This window comes from Marmota monax, unplaced genomic scaffold, assembly GCF_021218885.2.
Source record: "Marmota monax isolate L192 unplaced genomic scaffold, Marmota_monax_Labrador192_F-V1.1 WCK01_AAM20220418_F8-fsc00025, whole genome shotgun sequence".
NCBI classification, from domain to species: domain Eukaryota; kingdom Metazoa; phylum Chordata; class Mammalia; order Rodentia; family Sciuridae; genus Marmota; species Marmota monax.
In genome coordinates, this window is record NW_026691950.1 from 7,578,943 (window position 1) to 7,588,541 (window position 9,599).

Consider the following 9,599-nt stretch of genomic DNA (forward strand, 5'->3'; position numbering starts at 1 on the left):
TCCTTGGCCCATTTGTTGATTGGGTTGTTTGTTCTCTTATTGTCTAATTTTTTGAGTTCTTTGTATACTCCGGATATTAGGGCTCTATCTGAAGTGTGAGGAGTAAAGATTTGTTCCCAGGATGTAGGCTCTCTATTTACCTCTCTTATTGTATCTTTTGCTGAGAAAAAACTTTTTAGTTTGAGTAAGTCCCATTTGTTGATTCTAGTTATTAACTTTTGTGCTATGGGTGTCCTATTGAGGAATTTGGAGCCCGACCCCACAGTATGTAGATCGTAGCCAACTTTTTCTTCTATCAGATGGCGTGTCTCTGATTTGATATCAAGCTCCTTGATCCATTTTGAATTAACTTTTGTGCATGGCGAGAGAAAGGGATTCAGTTTCATTTTGTTGCATATGGATTTCCAGTTTTCCCAGCACCATTTGTTGAAGATGCTATCCTTCCTCCATTGCATGCTTTTAGCCCCTTTATCAAATATAAGATAGTTGTAGTTTTGTGGATTGGTTTCTGTGTCCTCTTTTCTGAACCATTGGTCCACCCGCCTGTTTTGGTACCAGTACCATGCTGTTTTTGTTACTATTGCTCTGTAGTATAGTTTGAAGTCTGGTATCGCTATACCGCCTGATTCACACTTCCTGCTTAGCACTGTTTTTGCTATTCTGGGTCTTTTATTTTTCCATATGAATTTCATGATTGCTTTCTCTATTTCTACAAGAAATGCCGTTGGGATTTTGATTGGCATTGCATTAAACCTATAGAGAACTTTTGGTAATATCGCCATTTTGATGATGTTAGTTCTGCCTATCCATGAACAGGGTATATTTTTCCATCTTCTAAGATCTTCTTCTATTTCTCTCTTTAGGGTTCTGTAGTTTTCATTGTATAAGTCTTTCACCTCTTTTGTTACGTTGATTCCCAAGTATTTTATTTTTTTGAAGATATTGTGAATGGAGTGGTTGTCCTCATTTCCATTTCAGAGGATTTGTCGCTGATATACAGAAATGCCTTTGATTTATGCGTGTTGATTTTATATCCTGCCACTTTGCTGAATTCATTTATTAGCTCTAATAGTTTCTTTGTAGAGCCTTTTGGGTCTGCTAGGTATAGAATCATATCATCTGCAAATAGTGATAATTTAAGTTCTTCTTTTCCTATTTTGATGCCTTTAATTTCTTTCGTCTGTCTAATTGCTCTGGCCAGTGTTTCGAGAACTATGTTGAACAGAAGTGGAGAGAGAGGGCATCCCTGTCTTGTTCCAGATTTTAGAGGGAATGCCTTCAGTTTTTCTCCATTGAGAATGATGCTAGCCTGAGGCTTAGCATAGATTGCTTTTACAATATTGAGGTATGTTCCTGTTATCCCTAGTTTTTTCTAGAGTTTTGAACATAAAGGGATGCTGTACTTTGTCGAATGCTTTTTCCGCATCTATCGAGATGATCATATGGTTCTTATTTTTAAGTCTATTGATGTGGTGAATAACATTTATTGATTTCCGTATATTGAACCAGCCTTGCATCCCAGGGATGAATCCTACTTGATCATGGTGCACAATTTTTTTGATATGTTTTTGTATCCGATTTGCCAGAATTTTATTGAGGATTTTTGCATCTAGGTTCATTAGAGATATTGGTCTGTAGTTTTCTTTCTTTGAAGTGTCTTTGTCTGGTTTAGGTATCAGGGTGATGTTGGCCTCATAGAATGAATTTGGAAGTTCTCCCTCTTTTTCTATTTCCTGAAGTAGCTTGAAAAGTATTGGTATTAGTTCCTCTTTAAAGGTTTTGTAAAACTCTGCTGTATACCCATCCGGCCCTGGGCTTTTCTTAGTTGGTAGTCTTTTTATGGTTTCTTCTATTTCCTCAATTGATATTGGTCTGTTTAGGTTGTCTATATCCTCCTGACTCAATCTGGGCAGATCATATGACTTAAGAAATTTATTGATGCCTTCACTATCTTCTAATTTATTGGAGTATAAGGATTCAAAATAGTTTTTGAATATCTTCTGTATTTCTGAAGTGTCTGTTGTGATATTGCCTTTTTCATCCCGTATGCTAGTAATTTGAGTTCTCTCTCTTCTTCTCTTCACTAGCATGGCTAAGGGTCTGTCGATTTTGTTTATTTTTTCAAAGAACCAACTTTTAGTTTTGTCAATTTTTTCAATTGTTTCTTTTGTTTCGATTTCATTAATTTCAGCTCTGATTTTCATTATTTCTTGCCTTCTACTTCTTTTGCTGTTGTTTTGCTCTTCTTTTTCAAGGATTTTGAGATGAAGTATGAGATCATTTATTTGTTGGTTTTTTCCTTTTTTAAGCAATGAAATCCAAGCAATGAATTTTCCTCTTAGAACTGCTTTCAATGTGTCCCATAGATTCCGATATGTTGTGTCTGTGTTTTCATTTACCTCTAAGAATTTTTTAATTTCCTCCTTGATGTCTTCTATAACCCATTGATCATTCAGTAACCTATTGTTCATTCTCCAAGTGATGTATGCTTTTTCTTTCCTTCTTTTATCGTTGATTTTCAGTTTCATTCCATTATGATCAGATAAGATGCATGGTATTATCTCTACTCCTTTATATTGCCTAAGAGTTGCCCTGTGACATAATATATGATCTATTTTTGAGAACTATCCATGTGCTGCTGAGAAAAAAGTGTAACTGCTTGATGTTGGGTGGTATATTCTATATATGTCAATTAAGTCTAGGGTATTAATTGTGTTATTGAGTTCTATAGTTTCCTTATTCAACTTTTGTTTGGAAGATCTGTCCAGTGGCGAGAGAGGTGTGTTGAAGTCTCCCATGATTATTGTATGGTGGTCTATTAGACTCTTGAACTTGAGAAGAGTTTGTTTGACGAACATAGCTGCACCATTGTTTGGGGCATAAATATTTATGATTGCTATGTCTTGTTGGTGTATGGTTCCCTTAAGCAGTATGTAGTGTCCCTCTTTATCCCTTTTGATTAACTTTGGCTTGAAATCTATTTTATTTGATATGAGTATGGACACTCCTGCTTGTTTCCGAAGTCCATATGAGTGATATGATTTTTCCCAACCTTTCACCTTCAGCCTATGTATGTCTTTTCCTATCAAATGTGTCTCCTGTAGGCAGCATATTGTTGGGTCTTGTTTTGTGATCCATTCTACTAGCCTGTGTCTCTTAATTGGTGAGTTTAAGCCATTAACATTTAGGGTTATTATTGAGATATGGATTGTTCTTCCAGCCATATTTGTTTATTTCTGTTACTAAACATGGTTTGTTTTCTTCTTTGATTATTTTTCTCCCCTTTACTGTCCTACCTCCCACTCTTGGTTTTCATTGTTATTTTCCATTTCCTCTTCCTGTAATGTTTTGGCGAGGATGTTTTGAAGAGATGGTTTTCTAGCGGCGAATTCTTTAAACTTTTGTTTATCGTGGAAGGTTTTAATTTCATCTTCCATCCTGAAGCTTAATTTCGCTGGATACACAATTCTTGGTTGGAACCCATTTTCTTTCAGTGTTTGAAATATGTTATTCCAGGATCTTCTAGCTTTCAGAGTCTGTGTTGAAAGATCAGCTGTTATCCTGATTGGCTTACCCCTAAATGTAATCTGCTTCCTTTCTCTTGTAGCTTTTAAAATTCTCTCCTTATTCTGTATGTTGGGCATCTTCATTATAATGTGTCTAGGTGTGGATCTCTTATGATTTTGCACATTTGGCGTCCAGTAGGCTTCTAGGATTTGGGGTTCTGTCTCATTCTTCAAGTCTGGGAAGTTTTCTCATATTATTTCATTGAATAGACTGCTCATTCCTTTGGTTTGGAGCTCTGTACCTTCCTGTATCCCAATGACTCTTAAGTTTGGTCTCTTAATGTTATCCCATATTTCTTGGATGTTCTGCTCATGGTTTCTTAACAGTCTTGCTGAGCTGTCTATATTCTTTTCCAGTTGAAATACTTTGTCTTCATTGTCTGATGTTCTATCTTCTAAGTGTTCTACTCTGTTGGTAGTATTCTCCATTGAGTTTTTAAGTTGGTTTATTGCTTCCTGCATTTCTAGGATTTCTGTTTGTTTGTTTTTTATAACCTCTATCTCCCTGTATAGTTGATCCTTTGCTTCCTGGATTTGTTTGCGTAGTTCATTGTCGAAGTGATCTTTCATTGTCTGATTTTGCTGTCTAATGTCTTCCTTGATACTCCAGATCATCTGAAGCATGTATATCCTGAATTCTTTATCTGACATTCCATCTGCTGCAGCTGTTACCTCTTCTAAAGTTGCGTTGACCTGCATTGCTTGTGGTCCTTTCTTTCCTTGTCTTTTCATACTGCTTGCGTATCTTTCCTGCAGGCGCGGGCGGCGGCTCTGCTCTCTCCTTATTCCAATTGGGGTGTCGTGGCTACCACGCAGGCAGGTCACTGGGCCTGTTCTGGGCACTGGCGGTGGCTCTGTTCTGCCCCTACTCCAATTGGGGTGACGAGTGTATCACGCCGGCAGGCCACCAGGCCTGATCCGCCGGTCGGTTGCAAGTTTGCCTACCCTGCAGGCGCGGGCGGCGGCTCTACTCTGCCCCTACTCCAAATGGGGTGATGTGTCTGTTGTACCGGCAGGCCACTGGGCCTGTCCTGCTGGTCGGTCACAGATCTGCCCACCTTTCGGGCACGGGTGGTGGCTCTGCTCTGCCCCTACTCCAATTGGGGTGTCGTGACTCCCCCGCCTGCAGGTCGCTGGGCCTGTTCCTGGCACGGGCGGCGACTCTGCTCTGCCCCTACTCCAATTAGGGTGGTGTGTGTACCATGCCAGCAGGCTCCTGGGCCTGATCCGCCAGTCTGTCGCAGGTCTGCCTACGTTGCAGGCGCGGGCGGCGGATCTGCCCTGCCCCTCCTACCACGCCTGCGGACCGCTGGGCCTGATCTGAAGGTTGGTCACAGGTATGCTCACCCTGCGGGCACGGGTGGCAGATCCGCTCCGCCCCCACTCCAATTGGGGTCACGTGAACACCACACCGGCAGGGCCTGATCCGGGCGTGGGCGAAGGATCTGCTCTGCCCCTACTCCAGTTGGGGTGACATGTGTACCACGCTGACAGGCCACTGGGCCTGACCCGCCAGTCTGTCACAGGTCTGCTTACCTTGCAAGCGCAGGCGGCGGCTCTGCCCTGCCCCTCCTACCACGCCCGTGTACCACTGGGTCGCGGGTCTGCCCACCTTGTGGGTGCTGATTGCGGCTCCGCTCCACCCCCTCTCCAATTGGGGTCACGCGGTCACCACGCTGGCGAGCCACTGGGCCTGCTCCAGGCGCTGGCGGCGGCCCGGCTCCTCCCCTCTGGCTCGACGACAAATCGAGGAGACTCGGGTGTCTGTGCCTCACCCCCCCTACCAGGAGACCAACTGTTTCTGTCGCCACTGGTATTGATGAAGTTCTCTCCTCCGCTGCTTTCTGATGACATCAGATCTCTGCCATGTTGGTATAATATGCGAATGGCGGCATTTCGTTCCCCTTGCCGGGCAACCAAAGCAACGGGTGAGTCCTGACCGGCCCTCAGCAGGACCCGGACCGAGAAGCAGTTTCCGCGGGCTCCTAGCCCTGGGCCGGGGCAGTTCCGGGAGCCAGAACTCGGCCGCTCCGTGCTCGGTGTATGCTCCGATAAGAGTAGGCTCCAAGAAGCAGCCCCCGCGGGCTCAGTTCTGGGAGCCGGAACTCGGCCGCTTAGTGCTTGGTGTATGCTCTGATAGGAGCAGGGTCCAAGAAGCAGCCTCCGCAGGCTCCCCAGCCCTGGGCCAGGGCGGTTCTGGGAGCCGGAACTCAGCCACCCCGCGCTCAGTGTTCGCTCCGATAAGAGCAGGTTCTAAGAAGTACCCAGGCACTGAGCCCGAGCAATCTGTCTGCAAGCTGCAGGCGAATGGCAGCCTGAAATTACCTGTTCTATGGCTGAATGAGCTGCGGTCAGTCGAAAACAGGGATGGTGATGTCAGCTTTCCAACATGGTGGCCGCTGGCCTCCTCTGTGGTCTGACCGGTGTGGAGAACCGAGATGGACCGCTTCCTTCCCCCGTCTCGAACTCAGAATTCAGCCCTGAGTATGGTGCTTGCACAGCTGGCAGAAACTGCAGCGCTGTATTCCTGCGTCGCTATCTCCTCGTTTCCCAGCGCGCGCTGCAGACTCTAGCCGCGGGGCGATTTGCTGAATAAGCAGTGTTACCCTCCGTGCAACAAACCTCTCGCGTTTGAGTCCCCGTAGCCGATCCTCGTGCGATGGAAATCCTTCCTCCAGGTTCCGGAGCACCCCACTATTGCTGGAAATTCCTAACAAGATAGCCTTTAGCCGTCCTGACTTGTCATACTCCCACACAGTGAAGCAGCACATGGGGGCAATGCACTCCCCTCGCCGCCATCTTCCTCTATATACCCCAATAATTTTAAAGTTTGCTCTCTTAATGTTATTTTCAATTTCTTGAATGTTATAGTCATGCTCTGTTAACATCTTTTCTTTATTGTCAACTTTATTTTGTCTACAATATCTGAGGATTTAGCATCAACATGGTCTAATATATTTTTGAGTTTTTTCACTGACTTTTCGTATTTGATTTACAGAGTCATTTCCAGGATTTCCATTTAGCTCTTTCTGTTTGTTGAAATCATTTTCACTTCCTGTTTTTTAAAATTCATTCTGTACATCATCTTTTAATTCTTTCAACATTTTAAATCCAAAAGTTCTAAATTCTTTCTCCAACATTTCCTGCACTGTGGTGTCAATGGGATCAGTTATTGAAGTGTTGGGAAATCATTGGTTTTTTCCCTTGCCTTTTCATATTGCTTATATGTCCACATATCTATTGGGATGATTATCACTTCTTTTATGCAAGGAACTATTTAATTAACTTCTTTCTATTAAGAGGCCCTAACTGGGAAATTATGTAGGTATTGCTCCTTTCACTCAATGTATTTTTCCCCAGTATCAGCACCATTTGAATGATAGAAGACATTAAACCCTGTTTACTACAATTGCTTCAGAGCAAAGCTGGATACTAATCAACCTTAGGAAAAACAAAAAGTTATTGATAGCATTCTCTACAATTCCTCTAATCTAGGTATAAATGTTCTCTCAGGTCAGTTGCTCCTTCACTGTCTCCTTTCTGGGGTATGGAGGGCCAGGAGTCATAGAAAGTTTTGCTCTGCTGCCCCTTCTAACCTAGTAACTGCACCTCTGCTTCCCCCTCATTGTCGTGTTTGTCCTTCTATCCCATAGTCTTGGTGGGGACCACACCAGAAGAAGAGACAGGCATATTATGGTAATTTTCAAAGTGGTGCCCTAAGCTATTACAGAGTTTTATCTTTGTATTCTTTTTAAAATTCTGGTGGAAGAGGCTTTCTGTTTTATGATTAGGGATTTTTTTTAAGTTGCAATGTAGACAGTTAATAGAATATATTGCTTTAATTATATACATGTATGCAATCTTATTTAGTAGGACTTTTATAACCACACTATTTTGGAAGAAAATGAAAACTTATCTTTTTGGCTTGAGGAAAGGTGTAATTGTCTTCCTTTTGTCAATGCCTCCTCTTTGTCCTTGAGTATCCTGTGGCTTATTTTTATGAAAGTTGTTGCTATATTAAGTGCAATCTACTGTCATGAACTGTTTGCCTAAACTGGAGTGGTAAATAAAACAAAAATAAAATTTTATTTGTTCATACTGTGTATACTTTTTTCCTCTTTAATTTTATCTTACTGTATCTAACTAACTATAGAAAAAATTATCAAGTTTATGGGTCCAAAAAGAGAGGCTCGACAATTTAACTTTATTAAATAATCAGTTCAAATTAACATGCATAAAATACGGCTCAAGTTTGGAAATGATTCATAAAAAGGCTACTTTTTTTGTTTTACCACTTTTTCCCCACAACCATTTTGAATTCTAAAATTCTGTTCCACAAACTAGTTAATAATCTTGCATTCGTGGAGGATTCATAAAATTATCCAAAACATTATTAATTTATAAAGGGTAAAGAACACAAAACAGTCTATTAGTTGAATAAGTGTATGTATGTTAACTTTCTATTGCAGTGAGAAAATACATAAGAAAAATAACTTAAAAGGAATACAGGTTTATTTTGGCTCATGGTTTCAGTTCATGGTCATTTGACTGGTTTGTTTCTAGGTCATAGTGAGGAAGAACATCACGGTGGTGAGTGTGTAGTAGAAAGCAAAGCTGTTCACTTCATGGTGGCCAGAGGCAGAGAGACAGAGAAAAAGGGGTCCATAACAAAATAAAGACTTCAAATATATGCCCCAAGATCTACTTCCTTCATCCAGGTTCCACTTGTAAGTTCCCACCACTTCCCCATAGCCCATTAAATTATGACTCCATCAGTAGATTAATCCATCGGTAAGGCTACAGCCCTCATGATTAATTGAAGGGGTCAAACTTTCAGTCCAAACCATTACTTTATATGATAAATAAACAAAGTTCTACTTTAAAATTTTATGTGAATATCAGAGAAAGCTGTGAATAGTATATTTCTTACAATTGCCAGAGAAATTTCCCTTAAAATGTATTAACAGCATGTTTTATTTTACATAAATATCCCAAATTTCCTTTTTTTAGGTAATAACAAAAGAACTAAGCACAGTGAAGTTGCATAATATTTAGGAAACTAAAGAAACTCTATCTTTATTTTGTTGGTTAGATTCATTAATTAACCAGATTTTAATGCAATTTGTTCCATCATAAAAAGTAAAATTATTATTTTTAAAAATTGTATCAAACAATTTTCATGCTCATCAAAGTCATTCCATATCATCATAGTGGGAAAATGACAGAAGCGTAGTTCAAATTTATTTGGCTTTCATGAACAATACTTTGGAAATCTGTTAACAAATTGAATTTACACTTTTATGTGTGAAAGGGAGTAGTTCTTAACAAGCAAATAACTTTTTTGACATGTGTGAGGTCACAAGTCTTATCTCATTGAAATGGAAATAATAGCCTCTACTACTTATTCAGTATTTTTGAAGAGTAATTTATAGAATTACTGGAATTGAAAAAAAAACTCTTGGTATTACAACTTACAGAATGGATGAGGTAAACTATTTTGGCAGCTTGATCGGTGAACATCACCACCATTCTCATAATAGCAGATGATACAGTAATAATGTAATAATCTGCCTACTTTTTTACTAGAGTAGTAATAGTTGGGAATGCAAGTTCACAAATGATTTAGTGGTAGGGGAGGTAGACATAGAGATAAAAAGAAGAATTTAGAGTGAATTTGAGGTTATTCCTAATATATGTCCCTCTTACACACTAGCATTTGAATGTTTCATTAAGGCAAAAAGTTGTGGTGGCAACTATAATGTGTTTGAAATTGTGTTTTAACTATAAACCTATCTTAACCTAAGGTAAGCATAATTTGAAAAATACATGGTTAAAATACATGAGGTAAGTATAAATTATATGACTTGAAACTTCAGTGCTTCCTTCAAATTAGTAATTGGAGAAATTCTATACTTAATGTAGTAATTATGTATTATGAATACTTTTGTGAATACCTGTGATTAACCCACAAAAATATATATGTTCTCATTGCTTTCATAATTAAAAATAATCAAATTCTGAACACAGCCTTGG